Source organism: Dendrobates tinctorius, unplaced genomic scaffold, assembly GCF_039654945.1.
Source record: "Dendrobates tinctorius isolate UK_male_01 unplaced genomic scaffold, ASM3965494v1 ptg000102l, whole genome shotgun sequence".
In the NCBI taxonomy this organism is placed as follows: Eukaryota; Metazoa; Chordata; class Amphibia; order Anura; family Dendrobatidae; genus Dendrobates; species Dendrobates tinctorius.
This window is the reverse complement of record NW_027361770.1, coordinates 11,643,686-11,662,155: the sequence shown is the minus strand read 5'-3', so window position 1 is coordinate 11,662,155 and position 18,470 is coordinate 11,643,686. Positions and strand designations below refer to the sequence as shown.

Genomic DNA, 18,470 nt, shown 5'->3' with positions numbered 1-18,470 from the left:
ATTGGACACCCAGGGCCACAGATCAGGTCCCAATCACCACCGTGACATACGTCCCCCTTAAAAGAGCCCGAAAGGCCCAGTCCTGAGTAACCCCCGGCCCTGCATGGTGTTTCATTTTAACACCAGATAACAGGGATATATTGTATAGTTTCAACATTATAAATCTACGTATATATTTGAGGAGGCAAACACAGACGCCCTCATGGCCAGTATGGATTCGACAACAAACTAAAAAGTAGAAAAAGGGTACAGTATCACCAAATCAAAGGTATATATAGTATAGTTTCAACATTCAAAATCTCCGTATTTATTTCAGGAGGCCGACACAGACGCTCTGTGGCCCAGTATGCATTACACAACAATATAAAAAGCAGTAAAAGGGGAATGGATCCCAAGCATACTGCTGTATACAGTGTTGGGGTCATTTGGCGATCTACATAGATATTTCAAGAGTAACACACAGACTCTCACAGGCTCAGTATGGATCACACCATAATATAAAAAGAAGATCCACAAGAAATAATCACACATGTGTGCCAATGTTCCAGGTGTCAATGATGCACTTTGAGTGGTGGGTGGAGGATGAATTTTGAGCACAAAGGGTACTGTGTTGTGAATTCACTTTCTGGCCTACCTCTGGTTACTAGTGAAGGTAGTGGAGCTGGTTATATTGACAGAGGGGTCACAAGATCTCTTTCCGGGCTCCCTCTGGTGGTTATAGGAGGTAATGGAGCTGATCTAATTAACAGATGCTTGCCACCTGATAATGAGGAGGACAATTGGACATCTTGAGTTTTTGACTGGATTTAAGACAGCCGACTCCCTCTATCCCTGCTGGTGTTTTTTTCCTGCCTCCTGAGGTCTTAGTTTCCAGCTCAGTCCCTGCATGCTCAAGCTAAGTGTTCTTTTGCTATTGATCACATGTGATTTGGTTTTGTCTATTCAGTTTTGTGTGGTCAGCCAGTCCCGGCTGGGGCTGTGCCGTTACTGCTTGTGCCAGTTGTTTTTGTTCCTTAATAGATTGGCCTCTTTTTGCTCTGAAACTAAAAGGCTGTAAGGCTGCAGGGGGAGCAAATCCTGGTCAAGAATGTGGCTAGAATATCAAAATAGATTGCTCAACTTGTGAATGATGAGATAACTGCTGAGAATGAGAAATAAACCAAAAAAACACAAGGTGTCCAAGATGGTGTGTTCATAGGATGCCCTTCCCACTATGAAATGGTCCATGATGGTGGAAAACAAGGGAGAAGTACACCTAAGATCTGCAAATGCTCCTTGATTATAAATATCTGGTTGAGACAGATCTTGCCTGACATCCAGCAAACCATGGAGACAATGATCTAAGCAATCTGGAATAGCTACAGGCAGAGGCATTTTAATTTTTTTTGTTTTTCAGATTTTTCAGCATATTCAATAGTGACATGAATTGTAAAATTCAAAACTACAACGCATATGGGAAAAAGCAATGTCTCAGGCTAATTTCACACTTGCGCCTTTTTGCGCAGCGTATCGAGCGCACATGAAATGCATGTCAAAAGCGCATGCAGACACTTGTAAACACTGCGGGGTTTTTTTTTGCATTATTGTGCGCATAGCGACAAAAAAATTGCAGCGTTTTTATGCGTTTGTAAGCGTTTTTCAATAAACAGGAGAAAAAATCATTGAAAAATTCTTGCAACACACTCCACCAATGGGACACCAGTGGGCGTGTCTTATGGAAATTCTTTATATAGCCCCTGTTTACAGCTGAAATCTTCACATTTGCTTGCATTTGACTTGAGAAACATGGATCTGCACTGGAAAAGTTTTGACTTTGACTTGGATCTGGGCATGAGGATGGCTCAGGCTTATGCAGTTGCTTGCCATGAACAGAGGGAGAAAGAGAGGCAGCGAAGTCGGCAGCGGCTGCGTTTGTGGATACATCCCATTATTGAACTCCGGGAGAGCCGTGGAGCGTACCACACCCTCTACAGCAAGCTCCAGGCAAACCCGGGGAAATTTGCAGATTATACCCGGATGACCCAAGAAACCTTTAACTATTTGCTTGGTCGGGTAAAAGAAGTCATCCGGAGGCAGGACACGCAGCTCCGGCGTGCGATTACTCCTGAGGAATGGCTCCTGGTCACATTAAGGTACGTTGTTTTGCTAAACCAATGCCTGCAGATTTTTCTTGGTTGTGACATGTACTCTTCCAAATCTGGCAGAATTATAGTTCTGCCATGTAGTTAGCTAAAGGCTGCGGTAATTTTTTCATGGCATGTATTGAACCAAAGGCTGCAGATATATAATTGTTTTTTTTTTTAATTAACGTGTGTAAAAAAATCCGTATATGGGTCGCCCTCGCACACCCAGGGCAGCGGGGTACTCGGTACCGGGCCGGTGTCAAGGCGGGAATGTGTCACAGCAGCAGCGACCCGGTCCGTGGCCCTGGGCGCCCAATATCAATGGAGGTGATGTTAATGGTGTTAAAGTTTATATGAATAGTTTGTGACGCCACCCGTGGTGTTTGGCAAGTAACATGTTGAACCAACGCTGCATGCAGATCCGCTGGGACTGATGGTGTGATGCAGCAAAGACGGTATAGCTCCCCACAGGTGGAGCTGTAGTCCCAGGGCAGTGTAGGTGCAATGGATGAGGAGAGGCGCAGAATGGTATGGAGGCTGGTACCCAGGTGTAGTGGTGCGGGAATAACTGGAGGACACCAGAGTATGCGGTTCCAAAGCTTTACTCACTGTTTGCAGTTCACGCAACTGCCTGCCTCCGTACCGTGTTCTCCAGGTCAGGGCTCAAGCCAACCTCCAGGCAGGATAGGATTCTCCCTTCCACACTCCGCCAACATGTACCTTACTGAACGACTCCTCCAATGCACCTTTAGGTGCGAAGCACTCCAGTACTTAGTTACCCTGGAATGCCTCTCTCTAGGTGTTCCTAGTCTTTACTTGTATGACAGACAGCTGTAGCCTGCTTCGGGGACTCCTCACTGCGTCCCGGCTCTCTATTCAGTTGCTGTTGTGTCCCAAGTCTATGATGGGAGCAAGGCGTTAGCGGCTCACTACTCCTCCGGTGTCTGTTGCCAGACATAAAGTTCCAATCAACCTCGGGGACCGGGCCCTGGCCTTTGCGCTCTCTGGACTGGAAGGGTTCTCTCTCTTTCTCAACCTGCTTCCCACCGTCCTTCTATTCTTCTTCGTTCCGATCTGTTCTCTCTCTCTCTTAAGGAAGGTTAGGTTATCAATCTTATCAGTCTCTTTCTCTGGTCTTTTTCGTGCCAGCAGCCCAGATCACTGGGACCTGCTGCAGCACATCCTTCAGACACCCATCTTCTCTCTTCTCTCTCCTCCAACCAACTAACTACTAACTTTCACTCTTCCCACTCTTTTGTATCATCTTACTCCACCTGCCTCCCAGCACATCTCGTGTTACGAAGCAGGGTTCCACGAGGGGTGCTCTGCTAACCCCCAGCATAAAGCTGTTAGGTTGCCCCACTGAACTATCCTGTGTGTGGAATGCAGGTGTGGAGCATTGGTAGGAGTTCCCAACTTACCTGGAGGGTGGGGCACTACACCTTAGGAGAAGATGCAGTACCTCTGTGGTGACTGAAGCCTCAGGGGTGCCACATACCCCCCGTTAAACACAGCACGTCCGCGGGCTGTAAGACAACAAAATGTACAATGCAGGAACACACAAAAATTTTAAATGCTGTTCAACAATACTTATCTAATCTTTCTAATGTAGGAGGCACATTTCTTAAACGTTACAAACAGGTTAACTTCCTATCTTAGTATCAAAAATTTACTTACGTGCAATTCTCAATTCAAAGTGCTATACTCAACACATTTTCTTTATTACATTTCCTATCAATAATTCTCTTTTTCTTTTTCTCTCTTCTACTAGACGCAAGACACTAACCATCTACTCTTGGCCTGTCACCTGTCACTTTCAATTCTTCAGTCTTTAATCAATTCTCACAGTCTATCTAAAAACTTTTCTAATTCTCTCTATCAAATATTCTATAAAAGACATTTACTTTTCACAAGACACAACATTATCAAATACGCTATCATAAAACATTCAAAATTCATGTTAGGTGCTGATTGCTGAACACTGCTCCCAGCCAGGATTTCTTGCAGTGTCCCTTGAAGTAGATATCATTCTTCGAAAAGTGTCCATGCAAAAACAATATCTTCGCAAAGAGTCTCTTTATATGTAAAACCAAGAAAGGGCACCTAAAGAGGTGCAACTATTTACAATAAAAGTTTTTGGATCAATCAGCGTCTATGATCTCCACAGTTCCATTTGTAGAAACAGGCAACAAAAGTGCTATCGGAAAAACATGATAGCAAAAAGGCACAACTGGTGCAACAAAAACCCTCCTGGGTAACAAGATTTAGTAAATGTAAATTTTAATTGTGTTCCCCTCCTGGGGTTCTGGAAGCTGAACTGGAATTGTTCTCATCCTGATTCTGGTTCCTTGCTATGCTTAGATCTGTTGGTGGCCCTTGAGGACTGTAGTTGTGGAACCCTGCTGGATCCAGTCTGTGCAATATTACAAGAATGTAGAGACTGCTTTGGAAAAGAAAAGTAATGTAGATGGGTTTGGTTTTTAGGACAACACATATCTGTATGACTTGTCTTTTCCACACCAGTCTCTACATTCTTGTAATATTGCACAGGCTGGATCCAGCAGTGTTCCCCAACTCCAGTCCTCAAGGTCCACCACCAGATCATGCTGTCATGAAATCCATAGCTCTGTTGATATCTGCTTCACAAGAGCCAAAAAAAAGAGGATTCCATACAACATGATCTGTTGGTGGCCCTTGAGGATTGTAGTTGTGGAACCCTGCTGGATCCAGTCTGTGCAATATTACAAGAACGTAGAGACTGCTGTGGAAAAGACAAGTCATGTAGATTGGTTTCGTTGACAACACATATCTCCAAGACTGACACAAGAACACAAGAAACATGTCTCAGTAATGGAGATATCTGGTGGCAAAAACGCTAAGTGTACGGCGCAGTGTGTGTAGTCGGCGATTGACACAGTAACCAAACCAAATATTTTGAAAGCACAATTGCACATTTGTTTTTTAACAAAAAATAAAATAATTTTTTTTTTATTAGGAATGATGTTTGGGGGAAGATTGGGATACGTTGGGTGTGTGGAGAGACGAGGAACGACTGGAGGTTGAGGAAGGGGTTCTAGGAGAAGGGGCGACAAAAGTACTGGGGGAAGGGAGCTCTGAAATGGACATGGAGGCAGGTTGAGACACATTTAGTTGAATGTGCGCCGTGCGCGCCAAAATGCAACATGCTGCGTTCGGCGCGCACGGCGCACCTCCAAAAATGCGCAGCGCACGCTATATTCATAGTTGCGCATGGCCTGCGCACCCTATGCTAAAGATAGGGTGCGCATAACGCATGCAGCCCTCTGCGCTCGGAGGAGGCGATAACAGGAAGGGGCGGGCAGGGAGCCGGCAGGGGGCGTGGCTTAGCGGCGCCGTGCGCACGTCGTTTAAATGCTAGTGTGAAACTAGCCTAATAAACCCAAAAAAAAAAACTTACGCTCTGCTGGCAAGGACCGGTCTCAGGAAAGCTCAATAATAGCGGTACTTGACGTTGGTATTGTCAAGTATTTACCTCGTACGGGGATATCAAGTATCTTGATTTACCCCCAAAACCCCACCGTGACCATAAAATGACCACCCCCACCTCGGCAACAACTAATACACGGACACCGATATTTCTTTTTGGAATTTTATGGCCACAGCAGCCTTTTATTATAACAATACACAACAATAAACATTGTATCATAACCAACATGAGTACAATGAAATTAACCCCTGGAAGGAGAAGTCCTTGAAGCCACAAGATCGTGGTGAAATAACCAGATATCGTGGACAACCCCCGACCATTTGCTCCCAGCCGTTACCCCACAGGCTCGGGAGCACCAGCACACCAGTAGATGTTGTCCACAAACTCCTTGGGGATCCCGCCCTCTTCCGACGGAAAACTCCCCATCCACCTTTCACCAGATCACGACCAGCATACATTTAAATGAAGGAGACCCTACCCAGAGAGTCTCCCAAACCAATTTCCACCGACTTCAAGGACTCCCCCTCCCCCAAAAACCGCCAAGACCCAAACTAAAATCACGTACTACCAACCCAAAAGAAAAATGGGAGGGAGGGTGGGACTGCTCAGGAGCTGGGTAACAGGAACAGAGGGCGGGCTACCCCCAGACCCTGCCTTAAATACCCCCTAGCTCCCCCTCCCCTTTAACCCTTCCCCTTCCCTCACTAACTTCCAACCCCCCGTCATGTTGGCCTCCGCCCACGCCTCCTCCAGGGGGTTGGGAGGCTCACTCCGGCCATTTCTTTCTTCTGCGCCTTGCCGCTGAACCACTCCGAACCTGTCCCTCAACACGAACATCAGTGTTGAAGCAGTCCTTCATCGAGCACCAACGTGTGCGTATTTTGTTCACTGTTGGGAAAAAAAATTTAAAAAAAAAACCTTAGACAATGCACTTAAGGCAACTTAATTATCAGCACACACACCTGTACAACTTTGCAAACAGTCAATGCTGCAGCAGAAATAAATTATAGACACAATGCAGTCACTGTTGTTCCTGAGGACACTGTTATGTTTCCTGCTAGCATATATGTAGCAGCCAAAACAACAGTATCATCCGGAGAAAGAGTGAAAACAGGATCAAGACAGCAGTTGGAAAAGCAGTCACTGTTTTTCCGCCAGGCATTGGTGTGTTTGATGCAAGAATATATCTTGCAAAAAACACAACAGCACCATCAGGACCAGAAATCAATGCAGCTTAAAGACAGCAGTTGAATACAAAAATCAATCACTGTTTTCCACAAGGCATTGTTGTGTTTAATGCAAGTATATATCTTGCAAAAATACACAACAGCACCATCAGGACCAGAAATCAATGCAGCAGTTGAATACAAAAATCAATCACTGCTTTCCACAAGGCATTGTTGTGTTTAAAGCAAGAATATATCTTGCAAAAAAAACAACAGCACCATCAGGACCAGAAATCAATGCAGCAGTTGAATACAAAAATCAATCACTGTTTTCCACAAGGCATTGTTGTGTTTAACGCAAGAATATATCTTGCAAAAAACACAACAGCACCATCAGGACCAGAAATCAATGCAGCAGTTGAATACAAAAATCAATCACTGTTTTCTACAAGGCATTTTTGTGTTTAACCCCTTAACGACCAAGCCATTTTGTAGGTTAAAGACCAGGCCTTAATTTTGAAATCGGACCACTGTCACTTTATATGGTTATAACTCTGGAACGCTTCAACGTATCTCGCTGATTCTGAGACTATTTTTTTGGGATATATTGTACTTCATGTTAGTGGTAATCGATATGACTTGCGTTTATTTATGAAAAAAATGGAAATATGGCAACAAAATTTAAAATTTTGCAATTTTCAAACTTTTAATTTTTATGCCCTTAAATCAGAGAGATATGTCACAAAAAATAGTTAATAAATAACATTTTCCACATGTCTGCTTTACATCAGCACAATTTTGGAACCAAAATTTTTTTTTCTTAGGAAGTTATAAGGGTTAGAAGTTGACCAGCGATTTCTCATTTTTCAACAAAATTTACAAAACCATTTTTTTAGGGTCCACCTCACACTTGAAGTGAGTTTGGGGGGTCAATATAACAGAAAATACCCAAAAGTGACACCATTCTAAAAACTGCACCCCTCAAGGTGTTCAAAACCACATTCAAGAAGTTTATTAACCGTTTAGGTACTTCAAAAGAATTGAAGCAATGTGGAAGGAAAAAATGAACATTTAACTTTTTTTCCCAAAAATTTTTATTTGGACACAATTTTTTTTATTTTGTCAAGGGTATCAGGAGAAAATGAACCACAATATTTGTTGTGCAATTTCTCCTGAGTACACCGATACCCCATGTGTGGAGGAAGACCAATCTTTAGGTGCACGGCAGTGGTCAGAAGGGAAGGAGCATCATTTGAGATTTCGAATGTCAAATTCACTGGAATTGAGATCGGACGCCATGTCGAGTTTGGAGAGCCCCTGATGTACCTAAACAGTGGAAACCCCCCACAAGTGACCCCATTTTGGAAACTAGACCCCCCAAGGAACTTATCTAAATGTTGGTTGAGCACTTTGAACCCCCAAGGGCTTCACAGAAGGTTATAACATAGAGCCATAAAATTAAAAAATCATATTTTTTCCACAAAAATGATCTTCAGTGAGCTATAATTTTTCCATATTTTGGCCGACAGAGTCATGTGCGAGCTTGATTTTTGCGGGAAGAGCTGACATTTTTATTGGTACCATTTTCGGGCACATAACATTTTTTGATTGCTTTTTATTCTTATTTTTCTGTTCATTTTTTGAATGAACAAAAACCAGCAATTTAGGAATGCTTTTTTTTTTCCCCCTCCGTTCCGCATGTGGTAAAATTAGTATGGCAGCTTTATTCTTCGGGCCACTACGATCACAGTGATACCTCATTTATATCTTAAAAATATAGAGGTAATTGCGCTAGTAATACCCACATGAGTAATTATTCTCACTCTTAAAACCAGCTAGTGATCATCTGACAAATATAAATGGTCTGTCTCCCTAAGGATTGCAAAGTGATTACCAAACAATTAAATCTATATCCGTAATGAGACAATGGTACTGACCCCCCTTATTATCTAAGAGGGTGTGATTAAAATAATGCGCTAGTAATCCCTATATAAATAAATAAATAAATAAATAAAATTACTCACTGCAAAAAAAGTAAGTAACCATCTATAAGGTATAACAACTCTTTATCCTAAAGGTATATGGAAAAAATTATATACACATGGATATATCTCTCACTAAAAGGAGAGAGTCATACTAACCGTCCAAGTGACTGTTCATACCATACGCGGTATTACCGGTCTTGAATTCAGCACATGGAGACTCTTCTCCTGATTTGCTTTAATAAATTCCAGTAATGGTGTATTTCTCAGTGCCAAAGGTAGCGTTGATGACAAACGGTCACAGGCAAAAGGTAGGTAAATTCCAGGATAATAACCTCTGATGTAGTCCAAATAATGGCGGGCGATGCTCCGGCCGGTAGCAATCGCCCTGTTCACCCGATGCTATGCCGCCCGTTAGTAGCAGGACATGCGATGGGAGACGCGGTTGGAGCCGGCAAGAAGGAAGCAGTAAGCCTCCGAAACGCGTAGGAATGGTTATTGGTCCTGTCAGTTTTTTCTAAGCCGATCAAGTGACTCAACACGTGACTGTGACGTCACGCAAGGTCCTGTACCTTGCCGGCTCCAACCGTGTCTCCCGTCGCATGTCCCGCTACTAACGGGTGGCATAGCATCGGGTGAACAGGGCTATTGCTACCTTTTGCCTGTGACATTTTATAATTTTTTAGGGATTTTTTAGGGAATTTCTATATTATTTTTTAATAATTTTTTTTTACATATTTTTTTAAAAAATGTTTGTTTTTTACCTTGTCCCTTTATGGGACTTTCACTTTCACTTTAGGTATAATACATTACAATGCTCCAGGGCCGATCCAACCCAATCCGATATTTCTCAATATTGGATGGTATCGCTCAACACTAGTTATGACTTTTGGAAGTAGAGGAAGAAAAAAGAAGTGAAAAAACAGAAAATTGCACAAGGCATTACAAATTTTATTCGTTTTGTTTACAATTATAGATACATTTTTATAATAAAAATTGCTCAACTTTTGACAACAGACTTTGGTTTAATAAAATCTGCATTTGTATTGTATTTTGGAGCACATTTAGACTTCTCATTCTCTTTTATCCCATGTAAGCCACTATAACTCACTGAATTATATTTTTGATTTACCTATTCTTTACGGCTTATATTGTAATTGGGAATATTATCTGTTCCTCAATGATTATTCTTTAATGAGGCTTTACTACTGAATTTTTTTTGTATCATATATTTGAAAGCCCAATAAAAATGATAGGAAAAAAGTGACATATTGTGTTGAATTTGTTATATTAACTGTGTTGTGCTATTTTTATTGTTCTTGTTTGTTTGGTTTATTGCAATCAGTTTGTACGTTTCACTAATAAACCTCATTTACATTGTGGGGGGAATTATTTTTTACATAGCCTGGAGGTTTGTTTTTTATTACTGTCCTGTTTATAATAATGAAAGGCCATTCAGGGAAAGTATATTACTGTGGTAGTCACGTAGTCATTTCATGGTGCAAATAAACAACAATGAACGGTACAATATACAATATACACAATATACACCATAGCTGACCCAAATCAAATCACACTGCACCTCACATCATTACACCTCATTTCCAGTGCATCACCTTGGGAACTCAACATTCATAAGTCAACTACTGACTTTCAAGCTAAGGAGAGCACATATCCACTGGCTTAGATTCTTCTCTAAGACCAGATGTTTGTAGTTTGCTCTGAACAGTTTGTGTCAAGTTAAATGCTGTGGACATCATTGGCATAGTGAACATAAAATAATTGTTATCAGTAACTTGAATTACAAAGATAAGAACAAAATCCACTGATACATCTCAAAATACCTTAGATGGCCATGTGCCAATTTCTCAGACCAGCAAAAATTACTATGGACACTCCAAAAATCATATTTCCTACACAAAAAAACTGAGTATGAGTCCACAAAAGACAATAAAAAAACATATATCTTTATTAATGGGATTTAGACAATGATCACTATACATAAATTAGCAGACCAAAACAGACAAGGCACATTCAAAAACTCATGTGTGAAAAGACACAGCAACTGTAATACCAGATTGGGCTATCCAGCAAAACTCTAAGTAAAATTCATTAAGGATACTGTAGTATCCAAGACTCAATAAAGTGCAAAGTGCTGACAAAATAATACATAAGTCACAAATAGCATTTAATATAAATGCAACAAGCATAGAATGACCACAATCAGTATCAAAATATACTATTAAAAAAATAAGGAAATGTCCGTTTAAGAGTTGCTCGATTCACCCATATAAATATTTGTCAGTGCATATCCTGTGTCAACCCCAATGCGCGTTTCACGTGGGCTTCATCGGGGGTGCTGTAACTATTACAACCATTCAGCTTAGCCTGATTTTCTGTGTCATACCCAGAGTTAACCAATTTCTTCAGGGTATTATCAAGGACTCTTAACCTAGATGGACTGGCAGGACTGAAGGAATAAATACTATCAGACTATCTGGATGCTGTGGGAATTTTTTTTTATTAAGATTATGTAAGGGTTAAATAACCCTTTTATTCTCCAGTAAGAATATGGTTGGTTTTCACTCACAGTAAGGCCGGGGTCACGCTTGCGAGTGCGAGTGTCACGGGGCAGTAGAGGGAAAACAGGGTACGAGGAACCTGGGCCCCTGAACTGCCCCTCAGGCTAAGGGGGTGCCCTGAACTTTCCTTAACTTGGGGGTACACTTGATGGTAGTGAGGCCCAACTCACTGACCTGTCCCTATCTCCTGTTTAGCCCTGAGCTAAACCCCCCACCCCCTCCCCAGGAGGTGAGACAGGGAAAAAAGTGAACTGCACCAAAAACCAAAGAAAAGATAAGACAGACACCTCAGGGTTAAATCAATTAAAAAACAAAACTTAGCTTTATTTGCTGCAATGCACCGAGCAGCAGAGTGCGGCACCATATCAGCATTCAGCAGAAGCACCTCTGATCTCAGCTAGCTCCTGTCTTGGCCACGGTTGGTATCCAGAAGGAAGTGTATCACCAACACCAGCTGATGCCTCAGGTGACCTTTTATAGGAAGGTGGGAGTGGTCACCATCAGCAGACTCAGACTAACCAAACATGTAGTAACACCAGCGGCCACCAGGGGGAAAAACTAATATTAACCCCCGATGGCCGGAAAGAAAAAAGGTTTATATAAGAGAATCCAGAATCTGACACAGATCCAAAAATGGATCATGACAGCAAGTCTCTCGCCTCAATACCCGGCACTGCCGCCGGCAGTTCGGTCCGGAGCATTCAGCTGCATAGAAATACATGCAGCCGCACACTCCGGTCCTGAGTGCCAGGTATTGAGGAGAGACACTAGGGTGAGTTTCTCACATAGAACTCACAAGTGTGACCCTGGCTTAAGTCTTTTCTAAGGGGACAAGACCGCCCCATAGGTGAACATAACAATAGGTCTTTTTATGCCTTGCAGGGTGAATTGGAGTCATATGTGCAGCATTATAGAATGCTGTCACATGGGGCTTAAAGGTGGTGGCTGTAAGTTACGTTGGAAAAAACTGGTGATGGCTTCACTTTTAATTACATTTACATTTTCTGGTACCCTTACAATTTAAGTGTAGCATGGAGGTTATCCTGAAAACATGAAATTTTTGCATGCCAGAGTGACTTTGCTGTGAAAACGCATCCAGTAAGACACTTATACTGATTATTATTCTCATTATTTCTTACATGCGACCTCAACAGTTTATGGTACAGTGATTGTACGTTGTTTAAACAGCGGATTGTTTGAATATGAAAACACCATTAATCAAAGCATTATATACAATATCACTAGAAGGAAAGACTTATTACTTAATACATTTTAAGAATATTACAGAATGCAGTCATATAGTGTCATACTAGATCAAAAAAGTATTGCCAACTGATGGAGAGATAGTAGGCTCCACCACTCTAATCAGATAACTTTTCAATGCAATGTGTGTAATTGGCTATAGTAACTAATAGTCAGTATGCTTTATTTAATGAATGTCAGTAAATCTTTCTAGGGCTAGATCACACTTGCAAGAAACTCGCACGAGTCTCGCATCTCAATACCCAGCATTGCCGCCAGCACTCGGGACCAGAGTGTGCGGCTGCATGTATTTCTATGCAGCTGAACGCTCTGGTCCCGAGTGCCAGCGGCAATGCTGGGTATTGAGACGCGAGACGCGAGACTCGTGCGAGTTTCTCGCACGTGTGACCCTGGCCCTTTATCAAAGAATGTATTTAACTCTTCACTACGAAGCCTATTTTCACCATCCTGGCCAGGTTAATTTTTTCAATTCTGACCACTGTCACTTTATCAGGTCATAACTCTGGAACGCTTCAATGGATAACATTGATTCTGAGGCTGTTGTTTGTGACTTATTGTACTTCATGATAATGGTAATATTTCTTTGATATGACACATTTATTTGTGGAAGAAAAACAGAAATTTGGCAAAAATTTTGAAAATTTTGCAATTTTTAATCTAGTATTTTTATGCCTTTAAATCAGAGCCATAAAATAGTTAATAAATAACATTTCCCACATGTCTGCTTTACATCAGAACAATTTTTGAAACTATTTTTTTTGTTAGGACGTTATAAGGGTTAAAAGTTGATCAACGATTCATTTTACAACAAAATTTACAAAACCATTTTTTTTATGGACCACATCACATTTAAAAGGACTTTGAGGGGTCCATATGACAGAAAGTGCCTGAAAGTGGCAACATTCAAAAAACTGCACCATTCAAGATGCTCAAAACTACATTTGAGAATTTTATTAACCCTTCAGGTGCTTACAGAAGTTAATGGATTGCGGAAGGAAAAAGTAGAAAAATATTCAGAATTGACAGTCATCAGTGGTTGATACCTTTTAATGGCTAACAACTGAAAATATGGTAAGAAATTGCAAGCTTTCGAGACTACTCAGGTCTCTTCATCAGGCATACACTAATGCAAAATCTGAAGAATCACATATTTAGGCACAACACAGCCCTGAAAGAAATAATGCAATAGATAAGACAAGTGACATGAAGCAGAACTGTCATTGTGGGAGCATGATAAACAGTTGTGGCCATAAATATTGGAAAAGATCATAGATAAGGAGTGTGAATGTTTTATAGTCCTCTGATTGGGGTCTTGTTCTGTGCTGTGATGCCCCCACAAAAGGTCTGAGGGGCAAATTCCTTAATTGATGTAAAAAGACAAAAATCCAGTGTGTCAAAGGTCATCATGAGTTTATACTCCCAAACCCTAAACAGCAAAGAGCAGCTGACAGCACAACGGAGGGGTGGATGCCAGTTCAAAGGTTCATGGACCCAAATGAACAATAGTCCAAATAAGGAAGAGGAACAGCATCCGATACAGGTGAAAAATTGTATCAAAAATTTATTCTGCCAGTACAAAATACAACGTTTCGGCCATATTGTGGCCTTTTTCAAGTATAACATAGCAGCACAAATAGTGGCCCTTTATAGTGTGGCACAGCCAATCACCATTTCGGTAACACCCATCACAGAAAATCCATACATAAAATACATATAAATACATCCATCAGATACATATATATTCAATAGCACAGTTTCTCCAATCGTTAACAGTAATGGTCATATTTATATTAGAAATATTGCAAAAACATTTCATACATAAACAACAATCCCCAAATCAGCCCACCAATGATCATGAAGCATCAAAGGTATCCATAGAAATAACGCACCAATCACTTGCAGTAATACATATCCATATATAAACCGCCAATCCCTAATCACATAGTAGTGGCGCCAACCCCAATGGACCAATCATGTGAGGACTCACAAATCCCTATATCGGCAGAGTTCCCTCTCTCTCTATGACAACATCAGCCAGAGACATGCTGTATCAGGAGCGCAGTCTAATGACGAGCACCACCAGGTCACGGCGCGCGCGCTGCCCATCCCCGCAGGTCCGGTCACGTGACGTCTCCGTCACAGAGCACCGCGCATGCGCAGTGCTGTGCAAGCGATCAGCCACACGAACCGCCCACCGGGGAGGACCGCGCACGTGCAGAGGCCCAGAGCACGCAATCACACACCACACTCCCTCACAAGTCCGCGCATGCGCTGATTGACAAAAATCAATGTACTACCACACTTGAATAAATGAGTCCACACAGATAGGCCAAAATGCTCCCAAACAACGCAGCATATAAAAGACATTTGGAATCAAGGAACCATATCCATAGTAACTTTAATAATATTCCATACTTTACGAAAATCGCATACGTTGCACATTATATAAGGAGCAAAACTGGGATGATTACAAAAAAGAAAAAAGGAAAAGAAAAAGGAAAAGAGGGCACGGGGAATGACAGGCAAGAAATAACGACAAAAATTCATAAAGGACAGCATCCTCTTCGTAATTCAGGACTGTTCAGTCCCCGTGTCCTCCACTCCATCCAAATGTATCACCTATGAACACTAAAAATAAAAAATGAAAAATAAATAAAAAATACAAAAACATTTGATAAAAGGACCATAAAGGCCACATAGATAAGTATATACCCACAACAAAGAATAATGACACAAAGTGAGGGATTAGGTGACACAAATATGTAGATTGTAATCCAAGTTCAAACCCCTTGGTTGTAACGTATCAAGAATCGATATCCATCTCAACTCCTTTTTCTTCAACATCTTAACCCTATCACCCCCACGTCTCAATACAGGAACCCCATCTATCACTCTAAATCGTAACTGGTTCACTATGTGTCTGCATTCTAAAAAATGCTTCGGAATCGGCAACTCCACAAGTTTAGTCCTAATTGTACTCTTATGCTTACTAATACGGGCCCTAATCTCCATAGTGGTCTCTCCTATACACATAAGCCCACATGGGCACAAAATCAAGTAAATCACAAAACCTGACGAACACGTATACCTCTCTTTAATAGAGAACTTTTTTCCGGTTCGAGGATGATTAAAACTATCGCCTTTTAACATATTGCCACAACAGGCACATCCCAAACATGGGAAATTGCCCATCTTAGGAGGACATATTGTCCTTTGTACGTTGACTTTTGACGAACCAATATCTGACCTTACCAATCTATCTTTAAGATTGTATCCACGTCTATATGAAAGCAATGGCCTGTCCACAAATTCTGATATCTGAGGCAGACCCTTTTGTAAGAGGCTCCAATGTTTGTTCAGGATACCTCCAATCCTGCCACTAACTGGGCAAAATGTTGAGACAAAAGGAACACGTCTCCTAGGCCCTTTAATTCGCTTACGGCTAGGGTCCTCCACCGATATATTTTGAGCCTTAACTCTATAAGAATTAACTCGATCCATCGGGTAACCCCTATTGACAAATTTTGTACACATCTGGTCCAATCTTAAATCCAACTTATCATCCTCTTTGACAATCCTCCGTACACGTAACATCTGACTCCATGGAAGTGACTCCACCATCCGTCTCGGGTGATTACTATCATACACCAAAAGACTATTCCTATCTGTCTCTTTTACAAAAAGATCAGTATATAGAGACTCATCTTTCTTATAGACCAGCGTGTCCAAAAATTGGACCTGATCATAAGAGTAGGTCAATGTGAACTTCAGCTCAGAGAATACATTGTTTAATTCATTTTGAAAATCAAGAAGATCCTCCAGACTACCATCCCAGATACAGAAGATATCGTCGATGTAGCGCCACCAGGCCCGGACATGGCACCAGTAGGTGGAATTGTACACATACCGGTCCTCGAATACCGCCATGTAGATGTTAGCATGACTTGGGGCCACATTGGACCCCATGGCGGTACCCCGCAACTGTAGGTAATAATCATCCCCAAAGAGAAAAAAGTTCCTCCTGAGGATGAAACCTAACAGTGCTAGGACCAGTTGTGCACACTCTGGCGCCATGTCCGAGCCTGTCAGCACCACATCGACGGCCTCCAAACCCCTATCATGCTCAATGGACGTATACAGGGAAACCACATCAAAGGATGCAAGCATCATATGAGGAGTAACTTTAACGTCACTAATTTTCTGCAAAAAATCATTCGTGTCTATAATATAAGACCGTGCTGAGGTAGCAAAACGTCGCAATACTTTGTCAAGAAAAATCGAAACCTTACTGCATAATGACCCCCTCCCGGATACTATGGGACGCCCCGGTGGATTCTCCAAACTTTTATGTATTTTCGGTAACGTGTATAATATTGGTGTCTGGGGAGCATCCACCACCAAATATTCAGATAGCTTCTGATCAATGAGTCCATTAAGCAAGGACTCATCTACCAAGAGCCGCAATTCACTCAAGAAACGTGGGGTGGGGTCACCAGTCAATCTAACATAAACTGCAATATCAGAAAGTTGGCCAAGAATCTCCATCTTATATTTGTCTGTATCCATAACAACTACCGCACCACCTTTATCTGCAGCTTTTATCGTAATAGCAGTATTTTTTTAAAGATTATCCAATGCCTGTTTTTCAGAGTATGTAAGATTCCCCCTATGTTGACCCCGAAACTCTCCCTTCAATTGTGCAATATCTCTCTCAACTAACTGAACTAACTGAATATATGATTCAACAAAGTTATTCCTAACAGGTGGTTGAAAATTACTCTTACTGTATAATCCAACACCTTGGAGCATAAAACCAATAGACTTATCATCATCACTAATTGCACATGATTTTTCTTCCTTATCAGAGAAAAAGGATGCCAATCGTAACCTCCTAAAAAAAGAGAACAAATCACACTCGATTTCAAACCAATCAGGGGAATTTGTGGGACAAAATGACAGTCCCTTAGACAATACTTTATAGTCCACTTCAGATAACACACACGACGAGATATTTACCACCAAGTCTCTCTGTGTTACTGGGTTCTCTTTTTCACCTCCATATTCCTCGTTCGCATTGGTGCTTTGCGTGACATTCCTCTCTCTCCTGTGCTTTCTACCTCCTCGACGGGTCCTACTTTTCTTGTCATATTGTCCATCTTGTCTTTTCCTAAAAAAATAGAAGATGAAGATGCTGCACCCATATTAGAGTCATCCGTTGAATCAGACTCAGCAGTAGTGAACCCAAATCTTTGATCCTTAACTGGTGGTCTCCTCCTTCTACGCATTGGCAAAGGTCGATCTCTCCTAGGGTATGGATTTTGCTGACCCATTTGCCATGAGAAAACACGACCAGATCTGTAATCATCAGCATCACAAAACCATTTCGTACGTTTCGTTTTCTCTATATCACCTCGGTATTTCACCAACTTATCCTCCAACTGAGATTTAAATAAGTCCACCTCCTGTGTTGTCAATTCAGCTGTCAATTGCTGCTCCAAATTGGCAATGTTTCTCTTCACAGATTCAACCTCTATATGGAGAAACTCAACATTCAGAAGCATTAAATCAAATGCAAACTTATTTGTAATAGACTCAAACCTACTGCAAAATTGTGAATTATCTGCAAGCAATGTAGGACGTAAATGCGGTCTTAAACCACGTGGAATCCTACGGACTTTATAATATTCACATAATGTGGTAGCATGCAATTCATACGATATGCATTTCCTTCTTTCTGTTTCATATTTCTTTTTAAGCATATCAGCAGTAGGTTTAATTAAAAAGGACATATCCGTCCGGGCTCCAGACAAAATCCTTTTCGCATCATCCTCTGTATAGGAAAAAATCATGGCAGTATCCAGTTCACCCACCTCTGGATTAGTAGTTTC

General features: G+C 41.5%; 1 protein-coding gene and 1 long non-coding RNA gene across 5 annotated transcripts in view; one reads left to right on the top strand and one right to left on the bottom strand.

Annotated features, from left to right (window-relative positions):
• Nucleotides 1–18,470, top strand: part of LOC141099730 (poly(rC)-binding protein 3-like) — a 1,815,006-nt gene that overhangs the window by 98,933 nt on the left and 1,697,603 nt on the right. The gene's annotated exons all lie outside the window — the stretch shown is intronic.
• Nucleotides 14,773–17,704, bottom strand: LOC141099729 (uncharacterized). The gene is made up of 3 exons (XR_012234510.1): nt 17,599–17,704; nt 17,367–17,473; nt 14,773–15,201 (listed from the first exon to the last, which is right to left on the bottom strand). It is a non-coding gene; the product is annotated as an uncharacterized lncRNA (long non-coding RNA).